Source organism: Ochlerotatus camptorhynchus, unplaced genomic scaffold (genome assembly GCF_037179485.1).
Source record: "Ochlerotatus camptorhynchus isolate MF236.1 unplaced genomic scaffold, CSIRO-AGI_Acam_v1.1 ptg000062l, whole genome shotgun sequence".
Lineage (NCBI taxonomy): Eukaryota > Metazoa > Arthropoda > Insecta > Diptera > Culicidae > Ochlerotatus > Ochlerotatus camptorhynchus.
This window is the reverse complement of record NW_027040552.1, coordinates 6,583,832-6,607,298: the sequence shown is the minus strand read 5'-3', so window position 1 is coordinate 6,607,298 and position 23,467 is coordinate 6,583,832. Positions and strand designations below refer to the sequence as shown.

General features: G+C 40.5%; 1 protein-coding gene across 1 annotated transcript in view; it reads left to right on the top strand.

Annotated features, from left to right (window-relative positions):
- The first annotated feature begins 21,347 nt into the window (after positions 1-21,347).
- LOC135696852 (acyl-CoA Delta-9 desaturase) overlaps positions 21,348-23,467 on the top strand; it is a 49,254-nt gene continuing 47,134 nt past the window's right edge. The window contains exon 1 of the mRNA XM_065216388.1: positions 21,348-21,453. The gene's annotated coding sequence lies outside the window, so the exon portion shown is untranslated. The remainder of the gene's footprint in view (positions 21,454-23,467) is intronic.

Below are 23,467 nucleotides of genomic sequence, written 5' to 3'. Positions count from 1 at the left end.
CATAGGACCTCAGTAACGACATCTCTCAGGCTTCTCGCGGAAAACAAGCTTGCTCCCTAACTCGCAAGCAATATTGCATGAAAGCAAATATATTACATTAACAATATGATCCACTCCTTCGCTTAGCTGGCGAACCAAATTTTTAGCGCTGACAGCACCTCTGTGGCCAAAAAGGCTACCAATGTATTTGTTTATCGTCACGAGGGGTAAACCAAATGAAAATTTGTTTAATATTTCAAATGAATGTATTTCAGCATATTATTTTATTTGATGACAACAGCGACAACAGTGACATGTCAGACAAATGTTAAATGATATACACAATGTAATTAATGAAAATAATGTGACTCTTACTTTTGTAATAAGTGCTATGTTCGCACCCCTCGACTGTAATTGAATGATTGTTGCTGACCTTTTTCAACGCTAGATGGTGCGTGAAGCGATATTTTGCGGGTCGCCATTGCAATATTTGGAAAAGGCATGAATGGATCATATTGTTAATATGATATATTTGATGAAAGTTCTATAGAATGTATAGAAACGTCAAAGTAATCCGATGTTAGCGCTGCGGCGAGTAGTTCGCGAAACTGATAATATTCAAATCAATCGTTAAATGCGTGAACGAAGATACACAATGAAGAGTTACGTCTGTTTGTCTGTTCACATACCTTAACATAAAATACGTTTGAGTTCAACCTATTTTATTTGTGTGGCCTGAACCTCGGCCTGAACATAGTTTTAATTCTTCAATGTTTGTTTAATTTATTAAGGTGTGACAACATTGATTCTGTTTGAACATGGTACCATACCAAAAAGAATAAGGTGTGGAAATATTATAAGATGAGTTTTGGAAGCGTTGGGAGAAATCTTCCATTTTTTGTAAATAAGAAGAGAAAATATCTACTACTGCAAATAACATCAAAACTTCTTCCTTTAGCGGAAATGCCTGTGTCAAAAGCGAACAAAGATTTGTGTCAACCCTGAGGCAAATCAGGCAGGTCCAAAGCAAAAATGTTATACAATATAGGCCCAAGGGCGTAGCCAGGTTTTGAGCTAGGAAGGGGCGATAAAAATTCTATGGAAAAATTGGCCGAATGTCATTTCACCGAACGCCATTTCACCGCAAGCATTTGTGTTGCTGGGTTTAGGGGGAGTTGGGCAACTATGTATAGGCACAACCCAGACAACCAGAAGTCGTATAACAATGTACAGACAGTATCGTAAATTGCTACAGTTTAAGTCAAAATCGCATATAAGAATGACATACATCGCATTATGTTTATGGATTATTATACAAGATAAGATTTTTCTGTCCTACTGTACCACAAATTAAATCGGTTTCATCGTTAGACTTTTCATATTGAATTTGTTATTACAAATTAAATCGTATAGAATGTCAAATCAACTCGTTTAAAAAGGAATTAAAATTTGCACGTCTATGCTCTCCACTTTTGTATGTAGTCCTTCAGAGTTGGAATTTTGATAATTTACCTGCAGAGTTCTGTCACTTACATAATTTTGGACTAATTTCATAATATAGAGCGGAGAATTAAACTTTTTCAATTTAGCAATCAAACCTTCATGCCCAACACTGTTGAATGACTTTTCTATGTCTATGCAACTTCAGTTGAGCAGCCTTCAGATTTGTTTGAACGAATTAAATTGGTAACTCTTAAGAGTTGTTTTAACTAGTTCGTTTATTTACTAGGTTCAGTTGCGTGTGACACTTTGCGGAGCCAAAAATCAGTAATGTTTGAATTAACATTTTATACAGCAGTAGTTCTAGATTAATATTGGGTACCAATTACTCGTGGCGGGCTTGAGGTTAATGGGTAACAATTCCGATTGGAAGGAGCTAGGTAGGAGACTGGTTTCTGAAGCCTCCTTCAGATACTACTCTCAGACGGTTGACCAAATCCTGCCTGGGCAGGGGCAAGTAGCACAGAAACAGGAGGATAATAAAACTGGGATACAAACCAACAAACATTGGGAGCAGAACAAGAGCTCATTCAGTCAATATGTTGCTTCTTCAGCTAAAAAAAAGCTTATTCAGCCTTTAAGCAGCTCAAATTGTTTGTTGGGAATGGCTGGAAACTGTTTGGAAAGGAGGGGATGGTCACATTAAACTCTAAGATCAGACAATATCAAGCTACTTCGCCGCAATGTTGCGCCACGTGCGCGGCCAGTTGGTTGTCGGGCTATTACGTTCCACCCTTGGCAGGTCGGTTTGGAGAACGAAATGTCCGTGGATTTGATCGGCGGAGGGGTTTTGTTGGATTTGGTGGGGAATTTGGAATAAACTAGATAGGATTATTTTGAGGTCAGGAAGATCTATAGAGATTGCTGGGCGGGGATTTACGTGGAGCAGAAAGGATCCATAATAAGGAAGGGAATCGATCTCACGAAGGTGCTGTTTAATGGCCAACGACTTACATTTTAGTGCTGGTAGATGCAACTTCAGTCCTCCACACTTAAACTTAAATTTTTATCTCGGTAAATCGTGGTACTGAAAACCTCCCGTAAAGCGTGATTTTTACCAAATTATCGTTAAAATAGTTGTTTTTACTGATTTTCGTTAACAATTATTGTCGTTATTTCGGTACCAAAAACAGTTTACTGACTTTCGGGAATTTTAATTTGCTGAGTGTGTCGAAAAAATAAGCAACTACCCATATCGGTTAAAGAATTCGCCGAGCTTCAGCAATTGTACTTCCTTTTCCAGGAAAACAATCTAAAGTGGAGTCCGCCATTTTTCAGTTTCTCTAGTGACGTGAATGACGTTTGCGTTGTGCTTCAAATCGAGGCTGAAGCAGAGCCAGTGAGGAGTAAACTAAAACAAATTCTTCGTAAGTATTAACTTATTTCTTTTTTAGAGTTATATGGAATTGGCAGATGCGATACTCTGCTTTTTTGTAAGCAGCTTGTACCGGGATACGTCGATGGCCTACAACGCCATGTCAATGTGCACATGAAAGAAAACCATTTTAATGCAGCTTTTATTGCATTCAATTGCACTTTTTCGATGTGCAAAATGAAATATGCTCATATTACTTCTCTGAAGCGGCGTATTTTACATGAGCATCCACCATTATCTGGTGGAGTTAGACCTTCAATGGATGTCACTCCAAATTTTGAGATCCTTTCTAATATCCCTCCAATAAAAAAAAAGTGAGGTTAAGCTCTCTTTCGGAGCAACCTGAGCGAAGTTTTTTGGCAGAGGAAGCGACTGCCGAATACGTTCCATTTAGACGAACCAGGAATCAAAACCTCAACCAAACACCTATTACTCTGGGGGAAATTAAGAATGCCGCTGGAGTGGGGATTTGCCGACTTGTAGGAGACGTAGGGCTTCCACAATCCAAATCTGTAGAAATCATTGATCTTTGTGACAATCTGGTTGAAATGATGTAACAACATCTACGAATTTTAACTATGACTTTCCTACAAGATAACGGTATTGACATAATCGAAAAAAATACGGTATACTTTTTGAACGAGTTTAATTTTTCTGGTATTTTCTCAGAAGTCACGACGTTCCCCAAAAGAACTAAATTTTTAAAGAAAATTGCAGTTTCAGTTCCCGAGCCAACGGAAAAAATGTTATCCTATCGCGAAGATGTCCGTCATGTGCAAGGAAAGCATCAAAACATTCGAGTGCCTAAAACATTTTCCTATATTCCCGTTATCGAAACTGATCTTTAGAAACCCGTCGAATCGAAAACTTTTGGAGGAATCTGAAAATGAGCTGAAATCGATTGGCACAACGAAAGAATACAGCTCTTTTTGTACTCGAGAAGCCTATCAAGACAGTATTTTTTTTCACAAGCACCCCAACGTTATCCGATTGAGTATATACCAGGATGATGTGGAACTAGGAAATGCGTTGAGCAGTAGAACCGGTATTAACAAAGTATCATGCTTTTCTTTCAAAATCCAGAACTTTCCTGACAAGTTTAACAGTTCTCCCAAGAGTATTTTCCCGTTAATATATTGTACCTCGGTCGATGCTAAAAAGCATGGTTATAATAAAATATTGCAACCATTGGTATCAGACATGAAAAAGCTGGAAACTGGTGTTACTGTGTACTATGGCTCTGAATCGTTCGTGATATGTTGATAGGAAAAATAAACCATCGTCAAATTTTACGGAAGAGATGCTGAGCAAATCTAACGCATGTAAAATAAAGCAGACTTCATCACAGAATGTCTTACTACTACGTTCATTTCCTTTTCTGTTCGGGCACAAAGTTCCAGTGGATTGCCCGTATATGTCGTTGATTGGACATTTGATAAATGTCGTAAGAATTCTAATGTCCCCCATTGTTATGATTTACCCTAATTTACCTAACTTGCATTTACATACCGGCAAGCATACCGGTCTATAACTCTAAAATGTCATTGACAGTCAGGTGAGAAACGCTAGAGAAATAAACATCACTTTTGTACGAACAACCAAACAAGTTACACGGTTTATTTTACTCTGACACCAATCCGAAACTTGGCCATTGATTACAACAGTTTTGGCGACGAGCCGGAAGAATCTACGACAAGAGATACCTATACGGTGAAACTGTTTTGCCGGGAGGAAGATCCCGGCGGAGGAAGGTTGATTTTGCTGCACGGAGGAATCGTACCGTTGACACCAGTGCTACGCTTTGGGGATCTTCCGGACGAAAGTGGAGATGCTACTACACGTACAAAAGTTTCCTTCTATACTAGCCGCACCACTGCTATGTTCGAATGTGTGCGTGCCTTGCTACTGCTGCACGCACAATTGAGGTTAGCTTTTTGCTTTTGTTTACTGCTGTTAGTTGCTGCTGCTTGCTTGTTTCGACGTCGTTATTTTACGAGCTAAAGGGTGATACGGTCAAAATTTGGTCAAGGGAAAACGCGTGTAAATCGGTGAAATCGTTTATTTAAAAAATCAAATTAAATTTCTTTTTCAAGTTCAATTAGTATAAAATTCAGGAAAAATATTCAGTTAGGCTTCCGCTTTTCCAAATCCGGATTGCCGGGCCTTACGCTTGACCCCTGCCATCAGATTTTGTCCAGCCACCTTGTCCACCTTCTTCGCCGCAGAAAGCCAGTTTGCCTTGAACTGCTGCTCGCCCTTAGCAGTTTTTTTGGTCTTCTTTAGGTTCCGCTTGACAGGGGGAGGTAGCTCATCGATTTTTCCGGTTCGCCTCCTAGCATCGTGCTATAAGGTACCAGGCGATAACCAGGGTAGTTGATCGATAGCTCGATGACGTCATTTCGTTGGCGTCTGCTATGGGAAATTCTCATAGCAGGCGTTGACGATGGGACGTTGTCGAGTTGTTGAATAGCAACTATCGTGCTAACTCACCGATTACCTGTCGATCTGCCAAATTTGGAAAGACGTCTGCATTGAATTGTCTCATATAATAATATTCCGCCCACTATATCACACGAAATTGCGAGTAGTTGAGTGGAATGGAGATAAGTTAAGCATTGGGTACAGGACCAAGTCTCCCCTGGGTGGTGCCAGAAGATGAGCGCAATAGAATCATCAAGTTGCCATAAGGCACGGAATGAGACTATTGCATGGCTGGGTAGTCAAAGTCTTCCATTGGTTAGTCATTTCAGGTGGATTAGAACAGGTTTAGGTTTAGGGTGGGCGTTGGCCAGATTTGGATTTTTCAGATATAATCCTAAATAGGACCTAGATTATTTAATACACTAGTAACCTCAACTTCTGTCACAATGTTTCATTATGACTAATCAACACTCAATGGGTAAAATATCAAATTTGCGGTAAATTTGAAAAAAGGGAACTTGGAGTGTAGAGCGCACTGCCCACTGGACGATTCTGAAGCCTGACCAAGTGAGTGGGTTACGGGTTTATTTGATTGTACGTCATTTCCAAGTTATATATAGATACATTCATACCATTGGCATTTTGTATTTGAGATAAGACAGAGACAGGATGCGGAGGGCCCGCTTAGGGGGAGCGTAACCCATGTTATGGCTTCCATTTATTAAATAGTTCAGATAGGCTGGAAATGATAGGTTCATGGTGAGAAAATGTACCATATGGTGCCCGTTCACTGATCAAAATTAGATTCAAATCGTCAGGCCCTGCCCTGGAATAAGGGAATTGACGATGATTTGTCAAGTTTCATTTTGCATTTGCATATAATTGTAAGTTTAGGTTTGCTTTTGTAATTGTAAGATAGATAGTTTGCCTCAATTGAAACATTGAGTTAAACATGACGAATCATACCTCTAAAATAGTAGTAGTTACAGTGCCGCATTATCTAACTTTTGTTTTGTTTGTTTACATATAACTAATACTAATACCTCCTTGTTTTCTCTCTAATTTGTCTGCTATGTCCCACCATCACGATGAGAGATGAGCTACCGTACATGGTACACGCTCATATACACTCCCAAAATAGTATGCCGCAAGTAAGTATATCACAGAGGCAACTAAAGATCCAGAAACAAAAACCGAAAACGCTGAACGGCAGATTGGTTTACAGTGGTCGACCAGGGTGTGTGCGGATAAATTACAAAATTACAATTAGGGTAGATGTACCAGTTATGGCTGTGCGTTCCTGTTGTGGTGTGTTCCAATCATGGCCTATGGAAATCCTATATGCCATGATTGGAACACATCATAATAGGAGCGTATAGCCATAACTGGTACATCTACCCTACATCATTATTCCATACATCAGCTTGAATTACGTTGATCGATATTACATTTTTTTTGCTGTGCACTACACCACCGGAGCCAGCAAAGTTCAACAATCCATCGTTGCTTATGCCTTTGTTGTCGTTTGGAACCAGTTTTGCGAGGTAGGTGACGATTGTGCGTATTTCTCGCGTAAATTTTGAAAAGGGCCTAGCCTGAACAATACGTAAAGAGCAAATTGAAACATTGTACGTCGCGTGAATGTGGAACTTAATGAAGGCCTAAGTACTTTTTCGTAGTTTTTAGTTTTCGGATTTGAAAGATCGTCGGTTACAGTAGCCTGCTTACTGAGCAGAAAAACGCGGTCCCAGGTCCTTACATATCAAAGAGATTTATAGTAAAATCGCTTGTGTATCGTGTATTTTGCGAAACTCGTTGTTGTCGTTGGTTCCGGGTTTGAATGTATACAAAAATTTGAGCAACGGTATTATGTGATATGAGGGGCTCGGTGGCCTTAGAGCAACCGTTTTTGCTTACTGAGCAGAACATCATGAGTCTAATCTCAGGCCCATCCACAATCAAGATTCGTCAATCGTTTTATTTGTTAATATGACTACATGGTAATAACAGCAACTCGGTGATTAAAAAGGTGCTCGTCTGCCTAGTGGCAAACGTTTTTGCTTACTGAGCAGAAGACCGTGGGTTTAGTCCCAAGCTCCTTCGCGTTATATGATCGTTAGGACATTAATTCAGCTTATCGTTTACCAAAACGAACCCTGCTGCAAACCCAACCCTCTTATCCAACATCCCAGTGATTCCTCGTGGAAGTGCAGAGGTGTTCTCGGCTTCCATCAAAGCGAGTGTCATGTCAACACAATCCTTCCCATTCCTTTCTTGACCTGTGTTCGGGCGCGGCCGGCGCTGGTATTGCCTAATTCAAGATCACCAGTTTTTACACATTGAGGATGATTGCTAGTCCCAAGCATCGTCTATTGGTTCTCTGTGTAATTACAGCTGATCTGGCAATAACAGAGTAGCAACCGTGGGCGGTCAATCAAGCTCAAGCTCAAGCTCTTCTTTAGGTTCCGCTTGACAATAGCCCAGTATTTCTCAATTGGGCGGAGCTCTGGCGTGTTGGGAGGGTTCTTGTCCTTGGGAACCACCTGCACGTTGTTGGCGGCGTACCACTCCATGGCCTTTTTACCGTAATGGCAAGATGCCAAATCCAGCCAAAACAGTACGGAACAACCGTGTTTCTTCAGGAAAGGCAGCAGACGTTTATTCAAACACTCTTTCACGTAAATTTCTTGGTTGACAGTCCCGGAAGCTATGAAAATGCTGCTTTTCAAGCCACAGGTACAGATGGCTTGCCAAACCAGATATTTCTTCGCGAACTTTGACAGTTTCATGTGCTTGAAAACATCTGCTACCTTTCCCCTTCCTTTTGCCGTATAAAATTCCTGTCCCGGAAGCTGCTTGTAGTCGGCTTTGACGTAGGTTTCGTCGTCCATTACCACGCAGTCAAACTTCGTCAGCATCGTCGTGTACAGCCTCCGGGATCGCGCTTTGGCCGTCGTATTTTGTTTATCATCGCGATTTGGAGTCACTACCTTCTTGTAAGTCGATAGTCCGGCTCGTTTTTTGGCTCGATGCACGGTTGTAGACGATACACCCAGCTTATTTGCGGCATCTCGGAGAGAGAGGTTAGGGTTTCGCTTGAAACTACCGGCAACTCTCTTTGTCGTCTCAGCGGCTTCCGGTTTTCGATTTCCCCCCGATCCAGACTTCCTGGCTGTCGACAAACGTTCCCCAAACACTTTAATTACATTTGTAACGGTTGATTTGGCAACTTTTAGCGATTTTGCCAACTTTGCGTGCGAGTAGCTCGGATTTTCGCGATGCGCGAGCAAAATTTTGATACGCTGCTCTTCTTGATTGGACGGCATTTTTGACAACTGAAGAGTGAATTCCAAAATCAAAATAGGAGCAACATTCTACACACACACACCTTCAAAATGAGGGGTGTTCAGGGTTTTTAAATGTAAAATTGAAAGAAATACGTCAAGTTGATATTGACCAAATTTTGACCGTATCACCCTTTACGAAAGGGGAAACGAAATTGCTGCTGCCAGTATTGCGAGGTAGTGATTGATACGACGAGGGAAAATGTCGACTCCAGTTCCTGGAGAAAGCACTTCGGCTACGAGAACTGCTGTGGCGCCGAGTTTCAAGATAGATTCGCACGAATTCTAAACTGAATGCTCAATTTGAGCATTTGTTCGAAGTTTTCAATCACAAGGTTGTTACTGCCACTACATTTAATCAATATTTTACCGATTTTAAATTGGCTCACTACTTGACTAGCCTATTGGTCTCAAGCAAATCGACTAACGTACCCCATTCTAGTCAAAATTCTACTACTACACTATGTTTGTTTTGATTCGCTATGAAAGTTTGACAGATAAAATGATGAAATTCGATAAAATATCCATGCATGCAAACCTTCAAGCACCTAAACTTCCTTTTAAGGCTTATACTCGAAAAAAAAAATGCACCATTTTTATCCGTGGGTAAAAATTGATGAAAATCTGGGTAAAACTAGTTTGGAGTGAATTGTTTACATGTGCAAAATTTCATAACAATCGGTTCAGTGGTTATTGAGATGTCATCGAAACAAGAAGAAAATCGCCGGAGAATTTTGCACGCCGTCATGGAAAATCCGACTGCGACCATGAGATGGATCGGAAGACAACTGGGAATCACTCATACAACTGTGTCTCGGGTGGTAAAATCGTTTAAGGAGTCCCAGACGTCCGAGCGGCGGGCTGGAAGTCGAAGAAAATCGAAGACAGCTGACCCTGTGAAGGCTCCGAAGGTGTCGGATTATTTCAAGCGTATTCCGAACCTTTCGATTCACGACGCGGCTTTGAAGGCAAAGTGTTCCGCCTGGTTCGTTCAGCAAACCATGAAACGAGCTGGGCTTCGTGTATTCAAAGTCCGGAAGGCACCGAACCGGCGTGATCAACAAAACACGGCGGCCAAATCCCGCGCAAGGAAGCTACATCGAGAGTGGTTAACGAAACCGATGTGTGTGGTTATGGATGACGAAACCTACATCAAGGCAGACGCAAAGCAGATACCGGGGCTGGAGTTCTACGCTGCCAAATCACGGTTTGATGTTCCGGAAGACATAATGAAGAAGAAAGTGGACAAATTCGCCAAAAAATACTTGCTCTGGAAGGCCATATATGCCAATGCGGTAAACTGAGTAAACCGTACATCACAATGGGTACCATCAACAGCGAAATTTACCGCACCGAGTGCCTTCAGAAGCGTCTGTTGCTCTTGCTGCGGTCCCACGGAGGCGAGACATTATTTTGGCCGGACCTGGCATCATGCCATTACGCGCGATCGACGTTGGATTGGTAGAGAGACAATAACGTTGTTTTTGTACCAAAAACCGCCAACCCCCCAAATTCACCAGAGATTCGTCCGGTGGAAAGATTTTGGGCCATAATGAAGGCCAAAGTTCGAAAATCGTCCAACGTGTTTAAGAACGAGCTGGCGTTGAAGAAAGAATGGATGAAAGTGACGAAAAAGGTCGGCTCCACCATTGCACAAAATGTAATGAGGGGTCTTAAGGGAAAGGTGCGGGCTTTCAGCGATGGAAAGGAAATTGAATAAAGTAATTATGCCGAAACATAATCCATATGTATTAGATCATTCCCTGAAACTTCTAAGAAAATCCGAGTTAAACAAAATTTTCGGTGAACACTTTTGTCTGGTGCATTTTTTTTTCGAGTAAAGGCCTTAACGTAAACCAACAACTTGCAAGTAATGTTGCTTACAAAGTTGTACGGTTCTTCTTCTTCTTCTTCTTCTTCTTCTTCGCATTTCAAGCTTATTGCATATCGCATATTAGCTTATTGCGTGCTCTCGACTTAGTGTTCTAGATGCATTTCCATACCCGCATAAACAATAACCATAAAAAGCGCCTAACCACCTATTCGGGATATCATCCCAACTTTATGTGGTATGGTCGCACAATCTATGATATCGTTAGTGTATGGTACCCGTTTATTAGGGTAGTTATTAATTGAGAGCTTTCGATGCCTGTACCATTTTTGCATTGATATGATTGTGTGGCAAGTCCAATCATACTTCTATGCCCAGGGAAGTCGAGAAATTTTCCAACCCGAAAAATTCCTAGACCGGATCGGGAATTGAATCCTCCAGCATGGTCTTGCTTTGTAGCTGCGCCTTTACCGACTGAGCTAAGGGAGGCCGGTTGCATACAATATATGGAATATCTCATGACATGTGTCATACATTTACATGATCTATAACGTAATCTTGGATGACATGTGGGCATCAAAGTAACGGAAATTTACAGTATTTTTTTTCGAAATGTGTTGGATAACAACTACAGCAGAGAAATTCAAACACGCATCATCTTTAGGTCTGTTAAATTACGCCATGTACCATGTAAGAGACTCCGATAAGACCACTACATGCACAAATGTTTTTGACATATACAATCTGTCAATTTAGCTTTCAGGAAGATGTAATCATAAAATCTCTGATTGTGTCTTTGTGATACAGAAATTGACAGGAATTATTTATAAAACACATGCATTACAACCTCTTCTTGTGACTTAACAATACAAAATATCATCATAACATGTAATGATTTTATAATTCCGAAACGCATTTTTTCGGGTGGAATAAGTTTCATCAAGCCTGGCTTACACAGATAAAAATTCTGAATTTTGATAGTCATGTAAACATTCATTCCCGTAGACTTGTATTTAATTTCACGCAACCGAGCAACTTGTAAACAATGTTGTTAACAACAGGGTTTTTGTATACAATATTTGCTACATTGCATGAAATTTCTCAGAACTTTACATGATATATAATGTAAACTTATATGATATTTTTTTTCCTTTGGTTTGTTTTTTCCGTCGATCTTGTTTTCCGTGCACCAATGCTACCGACGTGCCAGGAAGGCAGCTCCCACACCTGGACCCTACCTATCGACCCATCAACTCATGAACCGGAGACCAACGGCTTTACTTCCCATCCGAAGGAAGACGTGATCAGAGATGTTATGCCTCAGAACATCCCGGCGGGGCCAACTGGAATTGAACCCAGGCCTGCTGGGGTGAGAGGTAATCACGCTTACCACTACACCACCGGCGCCGTTTACTTATATGATATGTGACGCTCCATTTATGTGCATCATACTGAACAGAAATTTACATTACTTTTTCGAACTGTGTAGCAAGATTCCCGGAGAGCCATTTCCACGTGCTCGGGTAGCTCTCCTGCTCTCAGAATTTATCTCTGCACTCCAACCCACCACCAACCACATCCCATCGTACAGGCATCAATGAGCCGGGGTGGTACGCATTCGTCGTGCAGCTTTTGTCGCAATAATTCACAACTCACGCAACCCAGTCAGTCGGTCATCGACGGTTGATCAGACAAGACTCGAACTCCATTATCCGTAATTTGGGTGGTACTTTAAACGTGCGGATCACACAAACAATCGACAGTATTATTGTAGGTAACTACCTACTTATCCATCAATAGCGCGCGTATCGGAATGTTTCAGTGTAATAGAATGTATCTACACATGTGTGCGCATTACAGCAGTGACTAATCATTTCAGAACGGGAAAAAATACGAATCTTAAAGAAAAAGAAGTGAGTTGGTTCCAGTTGAAGGTCGAAGTCAAATTTGAAGACACCTCGGCGTCCACGCGTACGAAAACAAAATTTACATTAGCGTTCTTGGTCGGTTGCAGCATAAAGTAATTATGAAGTCAGCTTATCCAGACAAAAATAAGTAAATAAGTAGAGCGCCTCAAAAGTGACTAGAATAAAGCTCCAGTTACAAGTGACAACATTTTTCTTCAAACGAGTAAGTTATTTTATGTTTCACGTTCAATCATAATCGATACCAGCACGGAAATAATCAAAAGAACGTTAGATTTTCCGTTGATTTTTACGGCATTGAGGAAATTACTCAAGCATTATTCTTTCCTGTCCGCACATCGCAGTAACCCGTGGGGAATTGTCTAACGTCGATTGGTCACCATAGTTGGGCTTATCAGTAGGCACATATGAATATTGACGAAGAAATATTGCATGCCGCTCGCTCTCGATTCCCGCTTTATCACCCGCACCTATGTTTATACAATGATTTCCAAATGTTGTTGGTTTTAGCGATCCAAACCAAACCAAGTCTATCCGCCTAGCGGTATCGGTCGATTAGATAGCAAATGGACCGGCTGAGCTGTTTTAAACAAATATGGTACTTTTTCTTGGGGCATATCCAGTTACATATAGGTGATGACATTTCATAGTTGGTTTGTGACAGATAAATAAAAGCACTTCTAGTTACAAATGAGTCTTAAGAGAAATGAGTAAAAGATGAACTAAAAATTTCTATAATAAAGAAGAAAAAAAAACAAATGAGTCTTAATAAAGGTATATTGTAGATTTTCTGGAGGAGACATTCAAGATACCTACTTAATGATAAATTGATATGGTGATGAGCGAAACTAGTTATAAGAAGTAATGTGAATTAAATAGTACCGCTTATTATCACCCATCAATAGGCGCATTGGAAAATAGTCGTAAACGTCTTGGTAATTTCTTACGAATACAATGTGACAATAAGCTATTTTCATTGTCAAACTGGATTCCGCCCCAGGAAGAACCTGCATTAGGGGGCGATGGTTGTTTTTAACCAACACATGCCTTTTGACGGCTCATTTTTCATGCATAGGCTATTTGTAGTCTTTAAATGTACCATTGATCATATTGGCCGTTCCCAGATCACTGTGATGACCCGGGGAACCTGTAGTAGAGGACAATTGAAGTTTTTCACAAAAACATGAATGTGGTTAGATCAAGTGGAGCAATATCTAGAAAGTGTGGGATGCTCAACAAACTGGAGATTACCAGAACCGAAGCGAGTTAGTTGACGCTACAGCAGCAGACCATATCTTGAATGACATCAGACCAGCCTTAAGGCAAAAAATCACAGTCCCATTTCTTGCTAATAAAGTCACGGTGTATGTAATGTATCCTTTGTGATTTGAATCTTATGGATATCGCATTAGTAATTTCTACGGTTACCTAGGTAGCTGCTGCGATTGGTTAAAATATAACTAAAAATAATTAACAGTTTACAAATGTCCACTATTGTACAACCAGCACGAAGAAGCTGCCGATCATATACTTCAGAGGTTTCTGGGGCCTTGACACGATTCCATACAATTTGAAAATCGAAATGTAAGTTAAACTGGCTTGCTCCCCATATTTGTTATGAACCCCTTCCAGTGATTTTACAAAATTCTGGGACATGGTATCGCAAAATATGGAATTTGAAGCTATTGGGTAAGCTTACCCAAGCTGCCATCCACGTCTTAGAAAACTTCTCAACCTTTTCTACGTAATCTTCACATTAATTTTCTTGAAAACAACGCTTGTACACAAGATCAAATTGATCGAGTGCCAGCAATATAATTTAGCATTATAAAACGGTAATTGAAATAACGATAAGTTTACTTACAGTTCTTCGCAAGTTCAAGGTTCCATCAGATTGCAAAACATGTCGATTTTGCAGCAGTTTGTGGCCTGGTGAATTCGTATTTTCTGTGACGTTGGCAGCTACTGATACTTGCCCAATCCATAGCAGTGTCTGAATCAATGGATTTCACCTTCTTGTAGATTGCATTTATAATTCCAAGCGTAATGTGTAAGGAAGGCGGTGGACAGTCCGAGAGTTCGAGGCTGTGCAGTTGTATTGCAAAGATTATTCTTCGGTGCGGTGCAATAAGGACAACGGAATGTCGAGCTGTGTCCCATTATTCCACTAAGAAGGTTGACAATCTTCAAACCCCCGGCAACAAAACACTTGAAATTGTTCAGGTGCAAGAGTGTACTCCATATCTTTGCGATATTAGCATATTTCTCGGGGACTCCAGGAGCAACTGCTAACAGTAAAAGCATTTTTACACTAGTATCCATTCAACTTGGAGTTCGTGGCTTGAGATCTTTCGATAATGGCCAGAGTCACTTTTAAAGAACCGCCCCCTCCGTCAACACCGATTTTACAGAACGAGCTTGTCAAATCAACGCCTCTTTTGGATATAACATGCTCTTCTAATCCTTGCACGTCGTTACAATGGAGCATTTATCACGGCTATGGTAATTCAGCTACCTCGAAAAAACGCTAAAAAAGAACGATAGAGGTACAATGAAATGTATTGTAATCATACAATAGAATTTATTGTACTTATAATAAATTGTACTGTCCACAACGATAAAATAACCATATAATGTATTGTTTCCACAATATGGGGATATCTACAATAGAACAAGGGGGTTGTTATGTATCTTAACCATACAAAAAATCACTTTTTCCCAAACAAACTTGAACCATTGTTTATATTTTATTGTTTTTATATTGTTGAAAATTTATATTATATGGGACGTATTGTAGATCTATTGTAATAACAATATGTTGAGTTTGCTTGTATGGTATACATACAATAAGGTCGATTGTTGGCAATAGATTTCGTTGTGATTTTATATTATTTTATGGTAATTGTATGGTTATTTTTTTTTCCGGTGGAGTGATTGGTTTAGGATTGTTATTTTGGAAGAAACGTTGGGTGCGATTTCGATGTCTAAGCCCCTTAGACAGGTGCTCAATTTTAATGCCATTCTGGTACTCAAATCGCAAGTCTTTTTTTAATCGTCAGCGGACAGATGTGGTTTCCTTTTTACCTGAGCACCAGTAGTAGCGGATTTCCAGCTAGAGGGTAGTCCGTGTAGATTATATAGAGCTTTACCTGACCATCTCCATCCGTGGGTTTGTCGCTCATATACTTCGCAACGACAGGATCTCCAGCATCTTGAGCGTTCTGGGCAATTGATCAGTTCACGAAGATTTGCCGCACTCTTCTCTCACCCGTAAGTTTTGACAGTTTTGGGTGGTTTGTTTTGGCTCCCATTCGTTGCTATCTCTTTTACTCAGAAGCAAAATGATAGGGAGCAAAAAGTGAGGTTAGGGACCGTGCACTGATCTATGGCGAGCAAATTGCGCTTCGCTACAGTCTTCTTCGTACATGTATGATGTATGTCGTTTACCTTTTGCTATTTCCGAATAGCAGTATGGACACAAACTCAAGTGGCACTTTTTTTTTCGCATTACCCGAGGAGCTGGGTCTGCCACACGTTTTTCCTTGGATTTAGGTGAAATTGTCACTCTTGCATCAATGCATATCTCGCATGCGCAAATATCAGCGCTCCGAGTGGCAACTTTTCAATTGTACTTATACTTGTACAGCGTGATATTATCAAAATTATTCTGATTACTATACGAATAAACTGTAAACGAACATGCTCGACAAATTTTTGTAGGATTATACCAACCTATCGATCTAAAATCGTGAAAAAAAAAAGTGTTGTTCGGTAATATCAACCACCTTTGTTGATAGTGGTTGAAGATGCAGTATGCACACCACCAAACGATTTTCTTCGTTACTCTTCGGTTTCATGTTTAAATTTTGCTGTTAGAATTATATGTGTATATAGATAATCGTTTGAATATTTTTTAATTAGATAGAGTCATACCTTTCTTCCGCAAATCAAAACGATGACACAAAACAACAAAATTTCACTTTTTCACAAGAAACAAATACCAGTTGGTTCACAATACCACGTACGCAGAATGCATATGACAGATAGGATTTTAGAGTCATGGCCTGCTACGATTTTTTATTTTTATTTTTCATTTCGTTTATATTTAAGTGGCGCCGGTGGTATAGTGGTAAGCGTGATTACTCCTCACCCCAGCAGGCCTGGGTTCAATCCCAGTCGGCGCCGCCGGGATGTTCTGAGAGCCTTCCTTCGGAAGGACAGTAAAACCGTTGGTCCCCGGTTCATGAGTTGATGGGTCGATTGGTAGGGTCTAGGCTAGGGGCATCCCACTCTAAACTTTATATTTCTCGCGGTGTACTTACAAATATCTGACTGATATTTTAGATGCCCATAAATACTTAAAAATACTTAAGAAATACCTAGTACTAGTATGCTTACCTGGTTGCTAGGTGAATTTCTGTAGTTTGTTTATTCAATGTTGTCAGGAATTTTGTGTGTTAGGCTGGTTTGTGTGCATTGCGAGCGTTAACGTATCAATGAATAAATCATTTAAAAGAAAAGATTTCCAACTTCAGCGAAAAAGACGATTAGTATGTATTAAGCCTTTCGCTTATGAGAATGTGTCTTTTCCTCTGAAATACGAGAAAAAAAATATTTTACCCTTAAAGTGGTCACCTATATCCCACATCCCGTTTTCTGGAGAAAATAAAGTGTATTTTAAAATTTAATATTATGTGCTCCTTATTAAAAATCACACTATGCTATTCTAATAAAAATGAACATAGAACCCCGCATACTCGATATATACGCAGATAAATGTGGATTTCTCATAAGCGTCAGCATATAAAATGCTCTGCGTGCTTATATGTTATCCTCATCGTGCTTCGATGGTTATGCGAAATTATCATGCAAGGTACAATATTTGTGCATTCCCTCATTAAAATTGTATGATTATATTTCATAACGACGTGTTTGGGGTATCATCAACTATTCGTCGAATAGTTGTATGATTTGGGTATATTTTATCATGGATATAAACTAATTGTTTATTTCTTATTGGTGACACATTGATTTATAAATATTAACTGTAATAATAGGTTTATGTGCATTTAATAAAAACACAAAAATATTCAAAAAGTAGCATCTGGTGGTTGGATATGCGATGTGTATTTCTCAACATCGATTCCAATAATGCTCTCATGGGCGTTCAACAGTCCTCCACCGTCCATAATTTTAAAGATGCTTCCTTTGACTAAAACTCCTCGTATTTTTGTAGTTTCTTGGCATTTTACTTAATCCGTTGAGGCGAACACATCTTTGTTCTACCTGAGAATATAGTTTTAATTTTAGTTTGAACTTCTACTACGTTCGGACTATAGCTGATATCAGAAAAAGACGTGAATTTTTTACTGGAAATCATATGTATGACTTTTGATATCAAGTTAGCCTATATTACGTAATATCAGATAATGTCCGAACGTAGTAGTATTATTTTTTATATTATTTGCAGTACATGCTATAACAAATCTCCCTTTTACCTGTCTGAAATGAGAATGCATTTACGTGACAAATAATTGATCCTTCAAAGAAAATCCAATCTCTTATACTTATATCTTCTAATAAACTGTTTTGTTGACGATCGTTTGTTTGCTTGATATATATGTCATCTGGGCGGTAAAATCTATGGTCAGGCTACCTGAATATAACAGGATGTCCAACACCTTCTGCACCTTCGCAGGAATCTCACCAAAGTCTCGTTGAACTGCATCCCAAAACGGTGCCTGCAAATAACATATTAAATAAAATGAGGAACATGAGCAGCCAATTACATTATACAAAATTATAAATTTACTAATTAACATAGTATAATAGCAATGTAAAGTGAATGTATGTATTTTACTTACCGTACATGTGACGAACTCTTCGGTAAACATTTTGCACAATACACTTCGAAATCATAACATTTGACAACGATATGAAAAATAATTGCACTAGCAACCGACGTTATAATCAAGACTTACAAGAGCATCAAGAATGTCTTTATTGAAACAAGCGAGAACAACCTGGGTGAGCTGCGCACTCAGAGGAAGGAGTGAATCACCGATGAAACTTGGAGGAAGATCGAGGAGCGGAGAGAAGCAAAACCGCGATAGAGCGAGAAAGGACCCGAGGAGCCAAGAACGAGGCCCGTCAGCGGTATTCGGCTCTAGAGAGGGAAGTTAAGCGTTCCTGCATACAGGACAAGCGAGCGTGGGTGGACTCCCTGGCTGATGAAGGGGAAAAGTCGCAGCAACTGGCGATATCCGCCTACTCTATGATGTTTCACGACGCCTGAGTGGGGCAAGGATGAACCCAAAGATGCCTGTGAAAGACGCGACTGGACAGTTGCTCATCGACCCCACTGACCAGTTGAATCGTTGGTTTGAGCACTTTGAACAACTTCTCGAAGTTTCAACGGTCAACCAACCATCAACATCTCGGCATGATCCGCCAAGGGTGATTCCAAAGCCCCGGAAGTCGATCGCATATCAGCAGAGATGCTCAAAGCTGACCCCATGATATCCTCACAAATATTGCATCAACTATTCGTCAATATCTGGGACACCGCGGCTTTTGCGGCCGACTGGATGCAGAGCGTCGTGGTAAAAGTCCCCAAGAAGGGGGATCCAACTGTATGCGACAACTGGCAAGGCATCATGTTACTGTGTATTGTTCTCAAAGTTCTGTGTAAAGTTATCCTCAATCGGATACAGGAGAAGATCGACGCGACTCTCCGACGACAGCAGGCAGGATTCCGTACTGGAAGATCCTGTGTGGACCATATTGTCACGCTCTGAATCATCTTGGAGCAGGTCAATGAGTTCCAACAGTCCCTGTACTTGGTACTCATTGACTACGAAAAAGCTTTCGACCGACTAAACCACGAAAACTTGTGGGGCGCTCTGAGGCGCAAGGGAGTCCCTGATAAGATCGTCAACCTCATCGAAGCGCAGTACGAGGCTTTCTCATGCAGAGTGCTGCACAACGGAGCTTTGTCTGACCCGATTCGCGTAATCGCGGATGTGAGGCAAGGATGTATATTATCACCGCTACTATTCCTCATCGTAATCGACGAGTCGTTGGCCGTTGACCGTGTACCGAACCGTGGGTTGCTGTGGCAGCCTATTACCATGGAGCATCTCAATGACTTCGATTTGGCTGATGATGTTGCGTTATTAGCACAACGGCGCTCAGACATGCAGAATAAGCTCCTCTGAAGCAGGTCTAACCATCAACGTCAACAAGACCAAATCGTTGGATGCCAACACGGAAAACCGTTCCAATTTCACGGTAGCTGGGCAGGCAGTGGAGAAAGTCGAAAGCTTCCAATATCTTGGCAGCCAGATAGCGTCGGACGGCGGCATCAAGAGTGACATAGGTGCACGGATTAAGAAGGCGAGGGCTGCTTTTGGCAGTCGACGCACCAAAATTCGAATTTTTAACTTGAACGTGAAGTCTGTGCTGTTATACGCCAGTGACACATGATGTGTATCAGCGGAGAACACTCAGAAGCTGCAGGTGTTTATCAATCGATACCTGCGGTACATAATTCGTGCCTGGTGGCCCCACAATTGGATCTCAAATTCCGAGCTTCATAGTTTGTGCAATCAGAAGTCGATAGAGACAGAAATTCGTGAACGGAAGTGGAGGTGGGTCGGCCGCACACTACGACGGAGCGGAAACGAAATCTGCAAGCAAGCACTGGGCTGGAATCCAGCAGGACATCGCAGCAGAGGCAGACCCAGAGGCTCGTGGCGGTGGAGCCTAAACAGTGAAATTAAGAATATTGACCGAAATTTGACTTGGGCACAGGTCCAGGCCAAAGCTAGTAATCACCCAGGATGGAAATCTTTCGCACCTCTGGAGGTGCGCAGGATCGTTAAGTAAGTAAATATTTTTGACACGATTGAAATGCATCCTTTTTGATGTGATATCAAAATTATGTTTTTCGCTGATATTTGGAGGTTAGTCTCATTTGAAAGGGGAGAGCATAAGCTTTCGTTTGGTGAGTGATTTAGCGATACTGTTTTTTTTATTAATGCTGTTCTACCAGAGACACCGTGAAGTATAAAAAATGCAGTCGCATTGACAGTAGTACATATTCTCAATTAACGTTTTTCGGAATTATGAAATCATTAGACATAATGATGATATTTTGTATTTCTAAGTTAAAAGAAGGCATTACAAAGTATGTGTTTGACATATAACATCTGTCCATTTTATTTTCAGGAAGTTACAATCAGCGATTTTAAGATCACTGAGGAGTACTCAGCAATCATAAAACCGTTGAATGTGACTCACGGAAACAAATACAAAATATCATCATAACATCTAATGATTTCATAATACGGAGAGAAAAAAATTTCGGCGGTTTGAATTTCATCAAGCCTGCTTTCAAGTGTAACTAGCAAGATTCCCGGAGAGCCACTTCCACGTGCTCGGGCTGCTCTCATGCTCTCAGAATATACCACCCAGCATTTATCTCTGCACTCCAACCCACCACCATATTCCATCGTACAGGCATCAATGAGCCGGGTGGTACGCATTCGTCGTGCAGCTTTTGTCGCAACAACTCACATCTCACACAAACCAGTCAGTCAGTCGGTCATCGGCGGTTGATCAGACAAGACTCGGGCTTCATTATCCGTAATTTTGGTGGTACTTTCATCGTACGGATCACACAAACAATCGACAGTATTATTGTGGGTAACTACCTACTTAGCCATCAGTAGCGCGTATCGGAACATTTTAGTGTAATCGAATGTATCTACATATGTGTGCACATTACAGCAGTGACTAATCATTTCAGAACGGGGAAAAAAATATGAATCGTAACGAAAAAAAAGTGAATTGGATCGAGTGTATAGTTGAAGGTCGAAGTCAAATTTGAAGACACCTCGGCGTCCACGCGTACGAAAACAAAATTTACATGAGCGTTCTTGGTCGGTTGCAGCATAAAGTAATTATGAAGTCAGCTATGTTATTTAATCCAGACAAAAATAAATAAATAAGTAGAGTGCCTCAAAAGTGACTAGAATAAAGCTCCAGTTACAAGTGACAACATTTTTCTTCGAACGAGTAAGCTATTTTATGTTTCACGTTCAATCATAATCGATACCAGCTCGGAAATAATCAAAAGCACATTAGATTTTCCGTCGATTTTTTCCGCATTGAGGAAATTACTCAAGCATTATTCTTTCCTGTCCCCATATCGCAGTAACCCGTGGAATACTGTCTGACGTCGATTGGTCAACATAGGTGGGCTTATTAGTAGGCACATATGAATATTGACGATTGCACGATGCTTACTCTTGAATTCCACTTTCACACCCGCACCTGTGTTTATACAATGATTTTCAAATGTTGTTGGTTTTAGCGAGCCAAACCAAACCAAGTCTATCCGCCTAGTGGTATCGGTCGACTAGATAGCAAATACACCGGCCGGTGCTGTTCCAAACAAATATGGTACTTTTTCTTGGAGCATATCCAGTTACATATATGTGCATAGGTGATAACATTTCATACTTGGTTTGTGACAGATAAATAAAAGCAGTTCTGGGTACAAATGTGTCTTAATAAAGGTATATTGTAGATTTTCAGGAAGAGACATTCAAGATTCGTGCTAAATGATAAATCTTTACCATGATATGCGAAATAAGTTATAGGAATTTATGTGGTTAGGGTTTTCGTATTATCGTCAATCTAACAGCGTCTACACTTGTATGTGGATTATCTCTGCGTAGCGCACAATTTATGCCGAGGCGTTTCTACCAAGCATGAAAGATGACCGGTAATGATAGGTTAATAAATTTTGTTGTTGAGATAATCATTAAATTTTTAATTATTTTAGAAATTAAAAAGGTAATGAAAATAATCGTTAATTTTTAACTTATGCTGTTTTGAAAATAATCCGATAATCAAGTATAATATGTGTTTCAGTCAGTCATCGTAAATGTCATCTTTAAGTAACTTTTTAAACTTGTTAAAATGAGCATTTCTTCCGAATAAGGTTAATCGATATCTCTTAAAGATCACGTGGTATTAACTATTTTCTTTATAAAATACCCCCAAAATACATGAAAGGAAGAGGTTTTAGGGAAGACAATGTTAGCCTCCCACCAGGAGTTCAGATTGATGGTGACGAAATCGAGGTGGTCGATAAGTTCGTGTATATGGGCTCACTGATGACCGCCGAAAATGATACCAGCAGAGAAATTCAATGACGCATTATGGCAGGGAATCGTGCCAACTTTGGACTCCGGAGGACGCTCCGGTCGAATAAAATTCGCCGCCGCACGAAGTTGGCTGGCTACACCCAACCGGGGGATGTAAGATTCGCTTACAATTATGTGGGATTCATCATCAGAGGATGTTAGTGGAGACCGCATGAACCGAGGATGCGATTTACCTTGCTGCGGTTCAATGCAAGAAAATTGGAGACCGAAAATGTGGAGTGTATTAGTGAGTGAAATTAATTATGTCGTAAAAAATAGGAAATAGGTTGCCGACTGGATTCGAACCACGGACGTTACGATTATCAGACCTGTGCTTTCTCCACTGCTATCTCCATACTTATGAATATGGATAGCCTAAAAGTAACCACGAAGCGCTCATTTCCTCTCATACTTGACTTCATATGCTTTTTCTGCTTGAGGGATTCAAGGCAAGTGTGTGCGTCGTTCTACAATGTTATAAATAAAAAAGCTTATTGGTATAGTCGAAAGCGTAGATAGAACACGAAATAAAAAAGACAAAAAACCATTACATCGCCTGCTAGGTCAACTTCTAACATTCGCTGCGATGTTCATGAACAGAGGATGATAGGAAATGGAACTAACATCCATTGTAATAAATGTTTGGTTTGCGTGTAGCGCCTCCTATAAACTGCAGAAACCATACGCCGTATACGTTGCGGAACTCGCAGCGATATTTAACGCAGTAGAGCGAATTGCCTCACTACCTTCTGACCATTAGTTCATTTTTACGGATAGTCTTAGCTCATTGGAGGCTATTCGTTCAATGAGGCCAATGAAGCACTCCTCGTATTTCCTGCCTGAAATACGATCTAAACTGAGTGCTTTATCTAACTGCT